Below are 21,032 nucleotides of genomic sequence, written 5' to 3' on the forward strand. Positions count from 1 at the left end.
TATCTTCGTGCAGCATTCCCAGTAGGTACTCAGTGCCTCACATGCAGCTCTGTGACTGATCAGAGCACAGCAGTCTTTCAGTGATCAATGTATACACTACCTCAACTGTCTTGAAAAAAGGCAAGAGAAGCGCATCTCTAAAGAACAGGTTACTATACTCCTCCCATCCTAAATCAATTTTGCCCCACACAGAGCATGCTGTGCAGTTTTAAAGAATTATGAGTAGGTCAGTCTGAAAGTAATGTCTCCTATTTATTTTCATGGAAATTGAAACACATAAAAAGACAACAATAACACTATTTGATAGACAAAATTTTCAGCTACAAAACACTGTTTTTCAGCATAGTCACTACCGTTAGCTAGGCGTTTTCATCAGCAATGAACAGAAGCCTGAACTCAGAGTAGATAACCCACTGTTGCCATCACTGCTGCTGAAATGCAGCACCTATCCCTTCACTGTGCTCAGAACCACTGTCTTCATAAACATTCAATGAACGTCAGTGAATGCCAGTGGGTGCCATTTTTTCCACATGGAGGAATTCAATGACACATATTTGCTTTACACACTTTTCCATGTTACACACCATTTTGCCAGACTATCCTCTGCTGCCATCTGTCACATGGCAATAACATGTTGAGAGCAAACACAGTACAATAGGAGGCATTACATTCAGAGCAGCTCTCATACAAATGTAATACAAACTGAAAAGTGAGACACACTAGTTTTTATATGCTAGGTTTCATGTAATAGGTTTTTTTTTTTTTTCCCCATGTGGAAAATCAGAGCCAGAGGAGAGACTCAAGACAATACTGTGGAGACTAGCACAGTCTCAATAGTTTGAATCTGGTTTTTCATGTCTTTATCCAACTACCAATCCAAGAGGTTTCTTATATTCAAAGTTTGGTCAAAGAATAAAGCTCATATTAAGGAGGAGGGATAAACAGAAAGCTTACTAGACATACAAGATGCAAACTGAGAACCTGTCATTTACTGAATTAGCATAGAGCTTGCTATTGCTGCTGCATTATGCTCAGTTGTTTCAATAATTTAACAGCAGCTCAAACAGGGTTGCCAGCTCCAGATAAAACATGGCAGTTTGAGCAAATAAAAAGGAGGCAATTGCAGCTAGATAGACTAGCTGGTAGATACAATTTATTGATATCATTAGCAGAAGTAACAATATCACTATCACTGTGATGATCACAAATAAGAAAAAAAAAAAGGAGAGAAGAAGAAAAAAAAAAAGGGGAGAAAAAAAGAAGAAAAAAAAAAAAAGGAGAGAAGAAAAGAGGATAATCACCATTCTATCCTACGCAGTTTTGATGACAAACCATGTTTCACACAAAAATCACTCACAAATCTGGTAGAGATCTGGTCTTAAACAAAGAACTAAGAACAAGCCCTTCCATCAATAAAACTGAGATCATGATAGACTAACACTGAGGCAGGCAGTCACTATCAAAACACAATGTCAAAAAAAAAAAAATGCAAAAATGTTATCAGTTTACCTTTGTGCAAGATGACTGTCATTCCCACTGAGAAATTATGTAAGATTTTTTTAAGATGAATTTTCTCTCTTAATTCCAGACAAGAGAAACAGGATAGGACAATTCTAGCAGGATTTGTTCACTATTCGTGAGCAGCTTCTAATCTGGATTTAGAGATTAGCATGTAGAAGTGCCATTTTCCCACAGTAAAGTGCAGATTTAATAGTATTACACTTTGTTAATTCCACAGACAGAGTTTTAGAAGGACTTTAGAGCTCCTGTAATAAGTTAACACCTCGCTCCCCAAATAAGTGGTAATGGCAATGCAAAAAAATTTTTTTTTTTTTTTAACTGATGACCTTCCTGAGGTAGATAACTGAGTTTGCTTATTTTTCTGCAGATTCTGTCAGAACACTCTTTCGTCCTCATCATAACAGATCATATTTAGATTCTGCCCTTCACACCCATTTATTTTTTTCCTCCAAATTCCATTCTTCTGACTTAGCTTAGAATCCCGCAGTTTCAATTCAAACATCATCTGCCACACATCCTATCTCTTCCCCACTCTTTGTGGGGAAAAAGGTGAGTATATTCAGTATTCCTCTGATTGGTGAGTGTTTTTGAAATCTCAGAGTATCCTGCTGAGTATTGCTTGATCTAAATTGAAAGCGTCTCATCAACATAATGTATGAGAAACCTGGACACTGGAATATCAGTGCAAGGATAGAGGGCAACAAAAGAAAGCAGTTTCTCTGAAACATGAATCAAACAAAAGCCCATCCACAATGGCACCTGAGGAGATCCACCTGGCATAATAGTTATGAGTATGCCATTGAAGAGTACACAGTCTAATTTATGAGCAAGTTTCACAGAGGTAAAGTGGAGACAAGTTTGATACATGGTAAATGTTACAGTAAAATTTTGTCAGAGACCGTGAAGGTTAACAGTATATAAGACCATTATAAGACGAAGTTGCTAGAGCTCCTTTAGCACCATATTTAACATGAGCACTTTACCACAGGATTTGTAAGAAAGTGCTTAATCAGTGTACTTTCATTATTTTTTTTAGAACTCAAAAGAAACAAATGGTGTTTCTGTATACCAATTAAATATATGTGCCTAGCACAAGCCCAAGGAATTCTGATGACTTGCCTCTCAAAAGTGCTTTTAATATCTTTCACATTACTGTCATCACTTCTGCTGAATGTAGCAGCTAGCTGGCAACCAACCAAAGACACAGAAAAAGCTGAAGTACTTAATGCCTTGTCCTCCTAAGTCTTCCCCAGTAAGACTGGCCTTCAGGAATTGCAAGCCCCTGAGACAAGGAAAGCCTAGAGTAAGAAAGACTTACCCTCAGTGAAGAAGGATGGGGTCTAAGAACACTTAAGCAAGCTGGACGTATGAAAGTCTGTAGCACTTTGACAGAATGCCATCAAGAAGGTCATGACCAACATCACTGAGAGAAGACTTTTAGTTATCTTTGAACGGTCAGGACAAGTGAGGAAGCTTTCCAAGGGCTAGTGGAAAGCAATCATCATTTCCACGTACAGGAAGGACTGCAGGATAGCTAGCTTTTAATACCTGGGAAGGTGACAGAACAAATCCTTCTGAAAAACCTTCCCAAATGGACTGCTCGAGATGATGAGGAGCAGTCAGAATGGATTCATAAATAGAATATCAAGCTTGACCAACCTGACAACCGTCTACATTGAGGTGACTGTCTTGATGAATAAGATGTTGCTCATTCTGAATTTAATAAGCATATGACACTGTCTACCAGAACAGGCTCATAGAAAAACAGACTAATAAAGGGCTAGAGAAATGGACACAGAGGTAGATTGAAAACTTGTTACAATACATAGAAATAATACTGAAATTCAAGAAATTGTTCAAACCTAAGAAAACATTTATTTTATTGTGAGGATAATAACGCAACAAGTTGAGGAAAGGGATACCAGATGTCCATCCATAGATAAATACAAAAACTTACTGGGCACAGTCCTGAGAAACCTGGGATAGCTAACCCTACTTTGAGCTAATGAGGTTGAATAGAATGAGTTAGGGACTAGACAATTTCCAGAAGTGCTTTGCCACCTCACCCTTGGAAGCATCACAAGATGAGTAGAAAAGGAATAGTTTGGAGGTTATCAGTTACTGAACATGAAAACAATTTCAGCTCACCCTATCCTTGCTTATCATTACAAAAGCTTTTGGCTAGCAGTGCACAGATTTGCAGCTTCTTTTAGCAGACAGATATTGAAATTGTGGAAATATAGCAATTAGACAGACCAATATGATGGGAAGAGGTGTTTTACCAGAAGTGTAATGACAGAAGAATCATCAGGATAGAAAGGTGCTGTAAGGGAAGAAGATTGCTCACCCACATCAGAAAATTCCAGGTTCACAGGGAAAAGCTCCACCAGAAAGGGATCTCCAGAAAAAGATCCTTCCCCAGTGCCAGTCAGCCCTTAAATGAGGTCCAAGAGAGGTGAAGCCAGGCTCCGCTCCTTCCGGTCACAAACAAATTGCCTTCACCTGTGCTCCCAGGGCTGACCCAGTCCTTTCCCCAGGTGATCAAACAGTGGTTCAGGCCATGACTTAGCAGTTCCCATGCAGGAAGTATCCAAATTCTTGCTGATAATACAAAGGCTCTCCAGTTCAACAGACTATTCTGTGAATTGTTTGCAGCTGCTTGCAACCACACTAAACAAAATAATTTTTCATCAGTCTCCTATGACCCTAAACTAAACTGCAACATGGCTTTAATCTCAGAAGAACTGCAAGATCAATCAACAACTTTTCATTGTGCTTCTAGCCTGCTCTTAGCTGTCCCTAACAGCTTCTGTATTTTTGAGAAGTAAATCAGTATTTCCTATCAATAATAAAAAAAAAACCAACAACAAAAAAAAAACCAACCCTATTTTTCCCCACCAGAACAAGACTACAAGTTGTAAAAAATACAATGAGAAATCCAAGCACAATTTCACCTTTTCTTTTTTTAACTAAAATTTTTGCAATTTAGGAACAAGTAACAGGGATTCATAAAAGCTTCTCAAATCTGCGTCAGAGGAAAGAAAGGAAAAACAAAGTGAAAGAAAAAAAAAACAACAAAGAAAGAACGCCTATTTAAGACAGTTTTAATTGCAGTTCAGAGCACCAAAGTCATACCTACTGAGCTAGAAACTAGATATCTTTTTCTTTCAGTTACTGTAACACTTGTTTCCTGATACAAGGTATAAGAATGGAGACAGTGGATACAGTTGTCTTTAACCAGTTTCAGATCCCCAAGAAAGGAAGTAGTCATAATTCAGTAATAAAGAATGACTAACTTACCCTCTTGAAGGATCAGGGCTTGCTAGAAACTCCCAAAAGGGGCAATTTCCAAGTACAGATGCTTCTCTTTCAGCTGCCAAACCTTCAGTGACATTAGGGAGAAATAAACCAAGCTTCCACTCCTTTCTTTCAGGTAGGTGAATTGTTTCCACCTGTGCTCCCAGGGCTAGCTACACCTCTTCACCAGGTGCTCAATCATTGATCCAGTCTGTGACCTAACAGTTCCCATACACCAGGCAACATCCCAACAGCTGTAACATGAAAACGTCCAGCACAAACATGTACGTGCACAGATTTTAGGGAGTATATAGGTAACACAAGATTGTCTGGAGTGGAGAAAAAGGTCTGCAATCATTGAACCAGAAGTTGTGCCTTTCTGGTACAGCATTTTACTTATTTCTTTATTTATTTTTGTGCCTTCATGTCTTCAACATGGGAAGCAGAAGCTCATAACCCCAAGTTATGTATTTCTGCATAAACTGCAGTTTCTATTCCGTAGAGCACTGCATGACAACATACTATGAAAGGTCACTGCATTTTCCAGGAGAAATCAGAGTTTGTTTGTACTACAAAAAGTACTACAAATATCCCACTCTCAACAGCCCATACCATCTCACAAGCTCTTTGGAGCTGTTCAGCTATTTCCTATTGAATTTTGGTGCATATGTTCAGCTGTACATGGGAAAAGGCAGTAGATACTCTCACTGCTGCAGACACTGTGGGACTCAAATACTTTTAGGTTCTCCTTTGCAAAATAAGGCCTACAAATAAAAGGGGATATCAGAAAGTACTGCAGCCAAGCTACTTGCTCAAGAAACAAAATAAACTGAAAAAGAAAACAAAAACAAAACAAACAAATTAAAAATAAACAACAGAAGAAAAAAAAAACAACAGGAACAATGAAGAAATAGAAGAAAAGACTGAAGAACCAGTAAAAATGCCTTCCGATCTGGAGGCAAAGTCATTGATCTTTTCCAAACTCATTTAGAGGAGATGCATTTGTATATGTTATCTATAAGCCTAATATTTTGGGGCTAACTATAGAATGCTTTCCTTGGCTATTATTAGAGTGCTGACTGGACTTGGTAATCATAAGCAGTCACTTAAAGAAAATTCAGTCTACTAATGCAGTGGAGAATTTTCATTACTGAGCTTTTCTAGTCCAGAATTGTTGCTCTTTTCCTAGTGCTACACCTCCTATCAATCGCTGATGTGCTGTAGGATACCATTTAATAAACATAATTTTCCTGGCAGAGCATATCGCCTAAGTGATCGATCATAAGAGTCTAGGAAATAGAGTTTAAAGTACCCTATCAGCTTCCTGCCTTTTCCTTTGAATGACATCCCATAGTCATTAAAAAAAACCACCCGTGGCATTAAAATGATTTATTTTTATCTAAACAGAGATTACTTTAATTAAACATACTTTATTCCTCTTGAAAGTGACAAAGAACTCCCCTGAAGCCCTCTGTCTCTCCATTTATCAAATGAGTTCAGTGGGAACAGCAAGTTGATCCTCCCAGCCCAGCTTCAGTTTTTCTCCAAAAACAGAGAGGGGAAAAAAAAAATCACAGTAAGAATAATATAAACATATCAAACTAATCTTACGTAACATTACAGTCATATCAAGGGACTTCTACTACCATTCATCAGGTCTCGTGTTTGTAACTAGATATTAACCAGTACTGTAAAAATTGCATTAAAAAAAAAAAAAAAAAAAAAAAAAAAAAGTTTAAACATTGAGAAAACATAGAGTCATCTGAAGCTAGATTTTTGTTCACACAGATGAAAACTTCAGTTCATTTTTGTGTTTATTCTGGAGCATTTATAATGACTGAAAGTCCATGAAGTCTGGGCTTTGCTGTAAATAATGGAGCAAAAGAGGGATCCCGCTCACAGCATAGTGGAATATTGCAGAGAAGCATAGGACAAGAAACTTAATGAGATTATGGGAAAGCATGACTAGCAGTGGATGCACATATCTGCAGAGTCAGTTCACATTGAGCTGGAATAAGAAAACAACTATTTTAAAACAAGCAAGTACTAATGTTCAATCTTCTCAGACATCCCAGAAGAGAATAGAGGAAGTGGAACTACTCCTACATAAGTCTGTCACTGTATGGTGAAAGACACTGAGACTGTTTGAAAGGAAGGGATGAAAAATACACAAATACCTATAACTTTATTTTGGCAACAATATTCATTTCACAAAGATCAAAATATTCAGTGGATTCACTTTTCTTGTCATCTCCGGTATCTTTGATGATAAGGAGGGGGAGCTGTCATATTGTCAAAAGACTTATTTACATCAGCATTAAATGAGAATGTAACTGAAGATACTCATAACCCTCCTGAAATAATCCAATTTCTTTTCTTTCCAAGTTCAACATATCCATCCTAATTTACAGGCAAGTACCTGAAACATATCCAAACTATTATCAAATCAGTATGTGAGGTGACTGACATTCACCCTTTACTGAAAGTCTCTAGGAAAAAAGATTTGTGAAAATTCTACCCTAAATATCTAGGCTTTTAAATGACTAATAGAACAGTGTGTTTTCAAGCTCACCTTTCATTTGTTATTTACTCAAAGTATTTACACACAGTTAAGCAGGCTAAGCCATACAGGGTATAGACATACACGAATATAAACAGAATTATAATGTTCTATCTGCAAGGTAACTGTGATAGAAAACTATGCCAGCTCTGTGAGAAAACCTAAGGATGAGTCACCATACTGGAACAGTCAGGCAGTTCCTAAAATGGCTGTAATTATCCATCCTAGTGAAGTATGGGACATGCCTTTTATTGCCTTTGAACTATTTACTGCCATACACATTGCTTCTGAAGGTTCTTACCTGAGGATACTGTCAGAAAGAGACTAGCAGTCCTGCAGTAGGCATCCTGGAAGACCTTAGGGGTATCTACCTGTCCTGACCTTAAAATGAGAGGGGCCACATTTTGCCCCCCAGGATGTTTTAAGACAGGAAGAGACAAAGCCCAGCCCAAACAATAAAAATTACTACAAAAACCAACACGGTTAGTTACAGTAGCTGTAGCTCCTAAAGGGCAGGGTAAAAAATGGAAAAACTGATGAAAGTGTTCATCCTGCAGGAAACAAGCCTCCTGTAGACATTTTCATTGATCAAAATGTTTATTTGTGCTTATCAGTATTCAGGTGTGCTTAATATTTTTATGCTTGGAGGGCTAATTAAACCTACACAAAGTCTCTAGTCACTTCATCTCAAGCCTATGTTTTCCTTTAGATAAAACGTGATCATTTAGCAAACAAAACCACTGTAGCTTAAAGAAAAGTTTATGTCCTTTTCAGTGTAAATGACTGCTTTTCCATGTATCTTATTCTCTGCTGAGTGAATAGCGTGTTTTAGCAAAACCACATCCTATGCCCCAGATTATCACACAATGTGAGGACCTTGTGAGTATGATAAATTAATACTTAATTCCCTCAGTTTCTACTTCTGCTAGTTTTGTTGTTTTTAAAAGTGGTACTACAAACTCCCTGATGGAGCACTTAAGTGACTTTACAGGCAAAAATAACAAGTAGCATGCCCTAAGCAACAACATATTTTCCTTACCTTCTTGGTCTTCAGAAATAGATTTCCTCACAACGGGGGGAGAGAGAGAGAGGGCTGAATGAGCTGAAAACTAATCCTTATTGTACAAGTAAAGCAGCCTTATCTATGCAACATTGGCAAAGTTGACTGAATAGCCAAAATATGCAACAAATAAATTTTAGAAAGATTTTAAGCAGTTTCCTAATGAGATCAGAAGGACAGGCTATAACATTTTTTCCCTGTCCTGGTTAATATGACCTGTTATTGCTGTCCCTTCCCTACTTTAGATATGCTTCTGCAACTTGTGTCAACTCAGCTCTATGTTTTAAAAAGGAAGGGGTAGTGATGAGCACTAACAAATTATTTCCCTATTAATCTCTAACTAGAGATACGTCACAGGTTTTCCCTTCATCCCTATGAGAATACAGCCACCTTCACTTCCAGAGTGTAACAGAGGGTAACTAGCTGCAGCATCAACCTCCAGAAAACCCCAGGCTATTCCTGGATAGATTAATTTTTGAATAGGGAAAGAACTTTGGAGATATGGAGAAAACAAAAGTTGACTATCCCTTGCAGTTTTTACTGACAAAAGAACAGATAATAGGCCTTCCTCTGAAAACAGTAGAAGAAAAAAGGAAAAGAAGGAAAGAAGTAAAAAAGATTCTCTGATTCAAAGGATGTGCTGCAGTGTGTTTTGGGATTAAGATATTATAAAAATACCAATATTGAGTATCTGATTACCTAAATATGCTCCATTCCATTTTCAGTTACTCTCAATCACTGACTAAGTACCCCATTCAGAGACAACTCCAGAGACCAGATTCTTACGATCTTTTATTCATGTCTTGAATTACTAGACATCAACTGAGTTGTCATTGTGCAGTACTTGTCATCATAGGAAAATGTGACCACTTATTTAGGGAAAGAGTCAAAGGTGAAAACGTGAGATTATTTTTTCTACAAAAATAATTTCATCCAGATGTTTTAATCACTAATTTTATTCTATGTTATCTCCACAGGAAGCTAACACAATGCTATCATTTCAATCCATTAAAAACATTTGCACTCTGGTTTTGTGTTTCCTTTCCACTTGTAAATTAAATAGTTCCAACTGACCTGTTGGTGCATCTCAGCACAACTTAGGGATTTGGCAAGCCAGATGACATACAACCTTCTCTATCCTGTCAGTCCTTCCAACTCGACAGCCAAGAATATTCAATTAGGCAAATTTCTAATTTGTGCAGACTTCTTTTCCTGTTATCCATGAACCTTTACATCATCTTTAGCAGTCTTCTATGATTAATTAAGCCAACGGCAGGAGACTCAACTTTTTATTCTTAAAGACCACAAAAACTTAGCACTCATTAAAGAGGCAAAAAGCCCTTTTATTATGCAGTTCATTTTGTACCTCAAGTTACCCAGGCTTTAGCTCTAGCAACTTTCTATAAACGGCACTTCTGTTCTTCCCTTCCTGCAATTTGGAAGTGCAAGGCAGGTGGCCAAAGATAGAACATGTTACTATTGAGCACTTTTGCTTTAGACAGGGTTTTGCTTGCCAAAAATAAGGCTGAGAAACAACAAAGGAAGGAAAAAAAATCCTGCATAAACAAAATAGCAGTATTTCCATTTTCATAGAGTCATAGAATCATAGAATCACAAGGTTAGAAACAACATGTAAGATCATCTAGTCCAACTGTCTTCTCATTACCACTGCTACCACAAACTAAACCATATCTCATAGCTCCTCATCCAGGCACCTCTTGAACACTGCCAGGGACGGCGACTCATGCCTGAGTCTGCCTTTCATGAACCCGTGCTGGCTGGGCCTGATCCCCTGGACACCACGCATGTGCCTTGTGATCTCACCCATGATGATTTGCCCCATGACTTTCCCTGGTACTGAGCTCAGGCTGAGAGGCATGTAGCTCCCTGGATCCTCCTTACGGCCCTTCTTGAAGATGGGAGTCACATCAGCAAGCCTCCAATCTTCTGGGACCTCTCCAGTTAACCAGGAGCACTGATAGACGGCAGAGAGCATTTCGGCAATCACCCCCCAGCTCCCTCAGCACCCGAGGATGTAGGCCATCTAGTCCTACGGACTTGTGACAGTCCAGATGGAGGAAGAGCTCTCTAAGTGTCTCCACCTGAATTGTCGGGGGTATATTCTGAGTAGCATCCCAGACTTCCAGATCAGGGAGTAAAATGCCTGGAGGATAACTGGTCTGGCTATTAAAGGCAGATGTAAAGAAGGCATTGAGGACCGTTGAGGACAATGTGTACAACTATAAACAAACAGCAAACTAAATCCAAACAAAAATGCAACATGTTTTTCACCAAAAATGTAAAATTCAAACAATATATGTAAGGAGCATATCTTCCGCCTCTTAGATTTGTATCATACAATACATGGAAATAAAGACTGATGACTTGAAAGCCTCAACAATTTGGAACCCATTTAAGCAGAAGGCATAGATCTTAAAGGTTTTCAAAAGCAACCACAGTAAAAACTCAAGGTTTGGACTAGGAATGTCTTACAAATAAATTCTCTATATATTAAAATTTCATTCCATTGATGCAGTGTTGAATAAGAAACACTTTGGGAAACAGCTAAAAAAGAACATTCAGCTGGATTGAAAAGAATCTGCGGTATACAGCACAGTTAGTCCCACAATTCTACCTGGAAAACAGAACTACACCCAGTTTCACAGAAACTGTTTTTTTGTTTGTTTTTAAGTAGATTTTATGCATTACAAATTTTCTTGGATATAAGAAAGCAACTGTAAAAAGCTACAAGCACAGAAGTTGCAGCTTCAGTTGTTCAACATCACACAGCTAACACAGAACAAATAAAATCTATAATTAGTAGCTTTCAAAGATCTCTCATTTTTAAAATTTCCTCATTTTAACAAAATGATGAAAGTTTTGAGGAGATTTGGAGTTAAAAAAACAGACCTGTAAACACTTGAAGTCAGAATTATTTGGAATATATCAAATGATATTACATCTCCAGTTTAGTTAAATTTCCTTTAACTCTTCTTAAAGTTTTCCTGCTTATTAGGCCATTTTCTCAAAAATAAATCTTAAAAAATTCAAAGACTGACATGAACTTATAAACAAGACTGCAATTTCACCAGTGGAAATATAATGGACTACTTACTACATTAATGAGATTCCAGTATTTCCTTGATTTTAATAGCATAGCAGACAATTTCTACCCGAGGAGCAGAAAACAATCAGGAACTACTTTGATTATGGTGCGATAATTAATAGCTATCTGATTTGAAATATTTAAGGATCTGTTTTGACAACAATTTCTAACTAGCCAGAATTTCAAAATTTAGCTTTTTCAAGCAGATCTTTCACAAGCAGTTAAGGAATTAACAAACACACTTAGTGAATAAAGGCAGTTCGTAATATTAATTTATGTCTCTTGAGTTTGCCTTGAATGCACAGCAGTAATTGTCACAGTAACATACTGAAAACTTCTCATAAAATGTACCATTTTAACTGAAGATTACAAATAGTCAAGCCTAAATTTTCCTTATGGTGTGATTTTTATCTATCAGATATATACTTCTATAGCTGATCTCATTCCACCTGTTGCTTCCTACTGAACAACAAAAAATATCACTAGCAACAGCTGACCTGGAACAAAGGCCTCTGAAATCTACACACTAGTTAGGGAAATGCTAAATAAAACTGTAACTGTGATATCAGAGTTCTCCTATGTATTTCATTGATTAAATGCTCTCAATTATTGTTCAATACCTTTCCCAGGGGTCATGAAAAAAAACAACAAGTAATAATTCTCTCTTCACATAACTCTTTTTGATCCAAAAATCCAATGCTTTATTACAGACTATTGCTTCAACAGAACAGTCTTTATATTAATTCAGTGCCGAGGTTAAAGCACCCAGCTATCCAGTACTTGCAAGACAGTGTCCTTAATGCTGCTATCATACACCCACTTAGGGTCTCAGACTTTAAGAACAATGGACACAAGCCAGTATCTATAGAAGCTTCTGTGTCTGTGAGGGTGTGTTGTGGATGATTCCCCACCGCTGGAGACTTTCAAGGTGATGTTGAATGAGGTCCTGGTCAAATTGTTCCAGCTATGGTGCCCCTGTTCATTGCAGGGGGGTTGGACTAGATGACACTCAGAGGTTCCTTCCAACTCTGAGGATTTTATGATCCCATGATTCTAATACTGGAAGAGATTGCACAGGTATGAACAAAGTTCTGGGAGTAGCATTTACAAATTCGTATTTGCCAGCTCTTTTCCTCTCCTAATGCTCAAATCCACCTTATATAACTTTGTCAGCTTGTTAAAACTCAGATAAAAGTGCCATGGTCATCTACTTGACTCCACCAGCTCCAGCATGTTATCATGTTGACTTCCAGTTATACACTCAACCTAACTTGAATCGCTGCAAAGTGAGGTTCAACCTCACTATAATGCCAAAACTGCTGCAATTCAATTGCTCAGAATGCTTTATAGTATTTTACCATATTTTTAAACTTAACACACAGTATCTGAGGAATTACATTAAGCAGAAAAATCACAGAAAATATTGCAAATTGAAAGGAAACTATAACTCTGTACTTTATTTGTCTCTTTTATAACAAATTTGTTTTGACATTAAAATATACAACGAGTAGCTGTTTAAACAAGTCATCCTATAATAAGAACAAGAAGTTACAGAATCTAGTAAATGTACAAAGAATCACAGAGACATATGAATCTGACACACTGGCAAGCCACACAGCTCTAATAGCCACATCTCAGTTACAGAAAACTATGTCAACCTGGGAAACATCAGAAAGCACTGATACATGTTTCTATTGAAGGATATCAGAACAATATATCTGAAATACATTTTGTAATAAACCACAATGACATCTAAACAGATCACTCCCATTAGACCAAGACTAAGTTTTGTAAAAGATAATTCCATTTACACATTTATTCTCACTATATTATAGCAGATGCTACTTTAAAATGCCCCATGATTTTGAAATTATATATTGAATCCATATGTGTAGTAGCCTCCACTGGTAAAAGAATCTCATGGAAGGGATCAGTTATTTTGAAACAAGTGCTTGGACTAGTAAGGACAAGAAGGACAAATCCCTTCAAGCTTCTTTAGAAGTTTATTAGCGCTTTGGATTTGCTGACGGCATGCTATTTTAGCAGTTACACAGCCAGGATTACAAACTTCACATCTGCAGCAAGATTCACAATGTATTCTACAAACAGTAAATTATGGTGTTCACATTCTAATTTAACACATCTTCAAGTTTCAAGATCAGTGCAATTCCATCCTGTATTCATTACAACGGCCTTGTAGTACTGTTAAATACAAGCAGGGCCCATTTTTCATTATATTTAACTACAAATGAAGCATGAGATCGAGGTGAGCTTTCTCTCTATTCTATAAACATAACAGAAAAACCAAAGTACAATTCACCTGTAACAAAAGTATGGGAAATGGAATACCCATGTCAAAGTTTTTCATACTGTGATGCCTTCAATAAATTCTATGGAGAACTTATTTTTTTTTACCTCTTTTTTTTTTTTTTTTTTAATTGGTTTTGTTCTTTTTTTTGCAAACAATTACTTTGTTCTTGTTTATTTTCACCTTGATCTAACTGAAGTCACAGAAATAAAAATAGGGAGAAAAAGCTGTTTTCAAGTCTTGTGCTCCTGATGTAAAAGAATGAGGACAGAAAGCAACATATGGCAAAAATAATCTGAAAGTTAAATACATACCACAGCTACAGCAAAAGCCACAGAAGTTCAATTTCAATTATCACTAGAGATCATCATCCTCACTTACCAGATTTCCATAGATAACATGCAACATTAAGGTAGTAAAAAATCTGGTATAAGGATGCAGCAAGCATGAAAACCAGCTGCTGCTTAAAAAGTCAGCTGAGAGAATGACTGTGGACATATGGGACTACCACCAGTGAATCAACCCTTTAAAGTGTAAGGCAAGCTCTGGTCAAGTCAAGGTCTGAAAACAAAGCGAGGAGGTATGACGGACTGGAAGGAAACAATTGCTGCTCGTCTGTGGTGCCCCCAGGGCTTACCTGAGAACTGCCACTACTTTTGGGGTCAACCAGTCAAGTGGGGTAGCACTTGCTCTAGTTCTGAATGCAGCCAGCAAAACAAGACACTTAATCTGACATTTGCCTCCAACTGGCAAAAGTAGCTTCCAGGAAACTGCATGAGGTTGGTTCTACATGCAGGCAAATTTTTTTTTTCTGTACTTATTAGCAACCAAATTGTAAACTGACAGTGTTGACAGAACACCGAGCAGCTATGGGATTTAATGGGAAGAGTACTGTAGCTGCTGTTCAGTTTAAATAACAAAACCAAAGACACACAAAACAGGTCGAGCCAAATTGTGTCAAAATGTTGACATGCTTATTTGGGGAACTTACAATGTCTTCAGTTTACCCAAAAATACAGTGCAAAAACACAGAGGGCCTGATCATAAAAAGAATGTGCCTTTGCTTCAAGTAAGTCACCAAAGTTATTTCAATGACTTCAGTGTGAGACAGTTACTTATTCCCCAAATAAGGTCCAGCATATGCTTTTGTACCTTGAGAACTGATCAAACTTTTAGGACAGAACTGAAGATACCAGTCAATTCCCAAACCTCATAGGTAAGATCCAGTTTCTGGTGGGAACACCAACCAGTAAGACACAGTTTTAATGAGATTTCAGTAGCTTCAGAAAAAATAAAAATAAAAAATGGTGAACAGCATTCAAACAAATAAAAACAAGAGAGAACATAGGAAAAACATGTGAGATGTTCTATGTTGGACACATGTAGACAAAAGTGAAAGCTCTCAGTTCTGGACATCTTCTGCTATGTCCAAAAGCAGCTTTTCTCATCTCAAAATATCTTTACAAAATACAAGGGAAAATGGTTATACCACACAAGCATATGATTCAAACACCTATCTTGCCTCTCACCAGGACCATGGAGCTCCACTAGACTGCTGTGTATCCATCTGCACGGTATTTATTGCCCATCTGGAAGGAGCCTTTGCTACTGAAGCAAGGATTAGTTCACAAAAGAGTATTTTTCCTTCTTCCTCCTGCTATTTTCTTTCTTATCCAGATATTTTCTTTCCTTTATGCAAGACAAATGGATTTAAATAAGATCAAGCTGAGGCATGGAAAGCGTATCCATCTGAGGCAAACCACGTTACTGTGATCCAAATTTTGAATTTGAATTAGATGCATTACCAGAGTTTTTCTGCCTTCATTACATTGTATAAGCGTGTGTCCAGTTCTTCATATTTAAGGGCTTGTTTTGCTTTCAGATCTCATCCTCATGGATTTCCTTTAGCACCTTCCATTTCATAGAATCACAGAATATCCTGAGTTGAAGATCATAAAGTCCAATTCCTGGCTCCACACAGGATCATTCAAAATTCAAACTGTATTTCTGACAGTTTTGTCCAAACACTGCTTGAACTCTAGCAACCTGAGGCCATGACCAATGCCCTGCGAAGAATGCGTCAGTTCCCACTCACCTTCTCTGAATTCTTTCACCATGAATTTTCTGGCTGTTTCTTTTCTATCATTCTGTTTCCTTTTCATTAGAATGCAGGCGTCAGTGTGTAATGGCACAAGATCTGCGTGGGTGTCTCACATGATATTTGAGCACCAGGATCACCAGGGCTGAAGACTGGTTCAAACACAAGACTGCCCCCAGCCAGTTAAGAACCTCAAGCACCCAGACTTAATTCAGATTTTCTATATCTTATTCTCAACAATCCAAGGGTATTATATACCATTGTCTTCTGGAGGTTAGCCTGAAGATGGAAAATCTATGCAAAGCACTAGGATGCCTTTTGGGAGATCACTGTTGGTTCCAATTAGGTCACAGCATCTGATGAACGAAATTAGTCAGCCTATTACTTCCTCCAACTGTAAAGAGCTTGTTTTCTTCTCTTTCTGGCCTCCCACAAGAACAAAGCTTTTTCAACAGAGATTACTGCAGCTTCTCAAAGGTGCCAATAGAAAATCCGTTAAAAAAAAAAAACACAAAAAAACCTAATCTAATTAACCTTGTAATTGCTAGTATTTTAATAGAACTCTAAGCAGGGCGCATTATTTAAAATACCCACTTTTATTTAATTCAATTACTTTTTAAGAGATTATTTTGTAACAAAGATTGGTATCATTAGCTCTGAGACACTACTAAAAAGTTGTAGCCATTGTATCTTTTCCTTCCAACAAACAAGTTGGAATCCTTATTCAGATTAACATATTTCCATTGTGATTGTGCTTAAGAATCCTGTCAGTCAGCTGAAAATAATACAGATGAGTATTCTGAGTCATTGCCCTGAGGAAATATATTTTAAGCAGATAAAATTAAAAAAAAAAAAAAAAAAAAAATCATTCACAAATTATAGACTATAATTTTTTAACACAGAAATTCTTGCAGATGACCATAGTACAGCTTTGAACCTCCAAAAGACATGTTCACAAGGCATAAGTTAGGCACCCAGGTGAAGAAAGTAGATAGACAACTGTAGGTTTTTAACTGATGTAATTAAATCACCTTCAGGAGGCTAAATAGAAGGCTGAGGTTCTGAATATTCACCGTTAAGACACCCCCATGTATTTGAAAATATTGCAGTTTCAGAGCTAAGCTATTTACCCATGCTTCTGAGAGCAGGAAAGACATATTTTTATGCTCAAAGTCTGAGAGAACATATCCTATATTTACATTTATATTGTTATTATACTTGAAATCTTAAGTCTCTCATTGTTTGTCCAGAAGTAGTTGCAACAGAAAAAAAGAATAACAATATGTCAGAGCACAGAGAAAAGCCCCACTAACAGTCGCAATGGAGTTGAAACTGTTTCACCTGAACTTTTTAGTTACTTCTCCATTTCATGGTGTTACTCTAACCCTTCCCATGCTTGTCTGAGTCCGAAGACTGATGGATTCAATCTAGGGTATGAATTAAATCCTGGTGAAGTGATTATGACAATCAGCCACAAGGAGGAATGCAGTGTTTAGGTTGGTGTTTTTTTCATTGACACTCCAGGAGTCACCTGTGGTCTGCTAACACACCTTTACTCCTTTGCTCTTCTCCATCACTCTGCTGTTCTACATCACATTTAAGTTTCATACTTACAGTATTCTTTACATATATCAAATACTGCTACTTTGCTCTCTGTGTTATCCAAATCCAGTTTTGTCCAGCTCCAGGCCAATGGTCTATCTACTCATTGACAAATTGTTTAATCTATGTTTTCTCCTCCTATCATCCCATGCCAGTGCTACTCTATACTACATCCCGGGCATTCAGTTCTTGAGGCCTCTTCTTCGTACTACATCCTTTCATTAGTCACAAATGTTTCATTCTACATAGTGTAACTACTTGTTACTGCTATCTATATAAATGATTGTACCTTATGAAGAACATTCATTAATTCTGCAGTCATACTAAAGAATGTGACCACTCAAGCAAGATGAAAGTAGCTGGTATTTATGGTTCACCTATTCTTCATAATATCTGCGCCCTCGTAAGAGACTTTTTTACACACAGCACCTGTTCTCAGAGTCCTCAAGACTAGCAGCTCTGCTGTAATTCAACTCCAAACACTGCCAGAAAAAGGCTCCACAGACAAAAGCTTGAACAGTTTGCAGTTTTGCACTTGAAAGATTAACAACTCCAGTGTCTGAATTTTACCTGGGTGCAGGATCTCTCTTGCTCTCACCAGCATTGGCAAAGGCACCAAAGAGTTAGATATGATTGCATTTTCATCCTATTGGGTATAAGCTCACCATGTTAATATTTTTATTTTTTTTTTACAAATAGGCAGTCTCTGACCTGATCTGACCCAGCTGCAGCAACAGAGAAAGACAAGGACACACAGCTGGAAATAAATGCCCGGAAATAAATGCCAAAATCAGGCAAGAAAACACTGAATTCACTGACTCATAATTCAATCAGAAAGGAGCTGGTACTGTCAGGACACATGAACAGAACATGAAGGTTTCTAGAAAGCCTGATGGAGCATAACAAGAATAATTTAATTGGTGTTACATAAATGAAAAGATTAATATCACTGCTGCCTTCCTTTCGAGAAGGCTTCAAATATTAAAGCCTTTTTCAGAAGTGATTTAATCAATACAATTTCTGTTAATGAAAGAAGAAATGAGTTAATCAAAACACTTTTGGAGGAAAAGATAATTTAAGTATTCAGATACTGAAGCCCACCAAACATCCTCTCCTTTACCCCACCATTTTACTCAGAGACAAGACCTACAGCAATGCAAGACTTGCTAAATATGCGAAAGAGAGAGAGTATGGATTACAAGATATGTTGCTACTTGGATAAGTGCTACAGTGTATTTCTTATCTGCAGAAGCCATATGACAAATCACCCTACAACAAAACCTCAGTGTGCCTTATTCATTTTCTTCTTGCCCAAATTGTACATTGCTTTTCTACTGATATGCTAATGATACATGGGGGAAGGGCGACATTGCAACTTCAGGATCACATTAATCAAGACATGAGGAGCAACTCTGAAACCAGATCTTTTTGTGCTCATGAAGAATTTTTAGCAAGGTCCCTAGAGTTCACACACACAAAAACAGTGAATTTGTCCACTTTGCCTCCGGCTCTCTTGAGGCTTTGCATTAGTAAGACAAATGGCTAATTCACTGCAGCCAAATGTTCCACATTTCATGATTAAATACAAGTCTCCTCAGACTTGGCTCCATTTGTTTCCTCTGCAATGAAATATGTGCAGGTTTATATTTTTTCATTACTACATAAATACAAGCAGTTTATAAAATGCTAGAGGAATTATCAAAGCTGAATCTTTCATTCTACCATAAAAATGTGTTTTGGTCACTATTTTTCCCTATTGTCTGCTGCCATATTGTTATTTAATAGCATTATTTATGTTTAAATATTTTTTATTATTATTATTATTTTTTATAATTGCCAATGCTCTTTCCCTTAGGAATTCAATTAAATCTGACTCCAGATCTGCAGTCATTAATAGGAATAGTGAAATCTTCCAGTTCCAAGTAGCTGTTTCACAAGGATTTGTACAATGTTAATTATCAGTAGTCCCTTGTTATGCAGTTCTCAGTTATGTAATCCCAGCGTTAGTATCACTAACAAGAAATACCTTGTAGTAAAGCATTCTTGTGATCATAAATGCTTGCCTGATACCTGAAGCCATCAAATGTTTAGAACAGTTGCTTTTCTTTGTCTTTTGTTTTTAAAAAGAGCCATCCATACTACAGAGACATCATGTATGACACAGTATCTATCAAGTCTGATTCCTTATGCGCCCAAGAGTGCACAGCAAGAATCAGTTTTTTTCATTCCCCATCTCCGCTCAATTTCTGCTGTTACAAACACCACTGCAACAGTCCAGAGGCATGAGCTGCATTCAGCTTTTTCAATTAAGAGTTCCACTGTAGAATAGGGCAATGTTATGCTGATGGAGAAGTAAATCATCCGTTTCCTGAGCTGAGAACACATCCTTTTACAAGCATGCACACATGCACATTGATCTTCCCTTTTCACTGCCCACAGCAACCTCTGTGCACCTGGTCTACTGCCATGCTACGTTGCCAGACTTGCACACAGTCAGTTCAATCCAACCTCAGCCAACAAAAGCAAGGGGAATGCCAAATTTATCCTCTACTGATACAAACAGCAGAACTTACTGTACCTACCATAAATGAATGTAAAGTCAGACAACTGAAATTGCCAATCCACATACACAAAAGCTAAGAAAGAAAACGTGTTTCTGTTTTAAACCTCTGTAAGCAAAGCACCAAGCCTAGAGTCAAGAAACTCCAATAACTTGCCTATGGCATCTCAGACTACCGAGAAGCAAGAGCCTGCACTGTGAAATAGGTAAGAGAGATAAGGAGAAACCAGTAAGCAAACCAGTAAACCATTACTTTTCCTGTTTTCTAAATCAGCTTAGTGTCTGAAACTCTGTGGCTGTTGGGGTCTTACTACCTTCTATCATCAGAGCAGGACAGGTAGATAGACAAATCATTGCTATACTTTCCTTATCAGTTTTCACCAGCTACTTCTACCAAAAGTATGTGAGCAAGGAGATACCCAGTTTTACCCAGAGCTGACACTTGATTTACACTTCTTCATTTTCACCACAAGCTCCACTCTCTTCCTTTCCCTGCCCACAGGCATCCAGGGGAAACGCACAGTACAAAATACACAGCAGCTCAGATAATAAATGATTATTTATCAAGATATACAACAGACATTTTTAGCTTATTTGACTAACACAATTCAAGTTGATCTTTTGTTTGTGCTATATCAATACCTACAAAATTTTACATTATATTAAAACTGTCCCTTTTTTTAAAATGTCACTCTTGTGGGGGCTAATAAGAAATAACCATGGCAACAAAGTAATAAATGGAGCCTTTTGAATATCTTTAAATAATTTTTGAATAACTTCCTGACAGTTACTATAGCCAAAATATGTGTGTAGTTTTCACAAAATACATATTATATTATTGTCACTGTAAGCAACAGAGATAAATTATAGGTAATTTCTACTTTTTAAGTCCTGTTTCTATGGTAATATGAGCAACTACC

Source organism: Lagopus leucura, unplaced genomic scaffold (assembly GCF_019238085.1).
Source record: "Lagopus leucura isolate 7727_CA_CO unplaced genomic scaffold, USGS_WTPT01 Super-Scaffold_73, whole genome shotgun sequence".
In the NCBI taxonomy this organism is placed as follows: domain Eukaryota; kingdom Metazoa; phylum Chordata; class Aves; order Galliformes; family Phasianidae; genus Lagopus; species Lagopus leucura.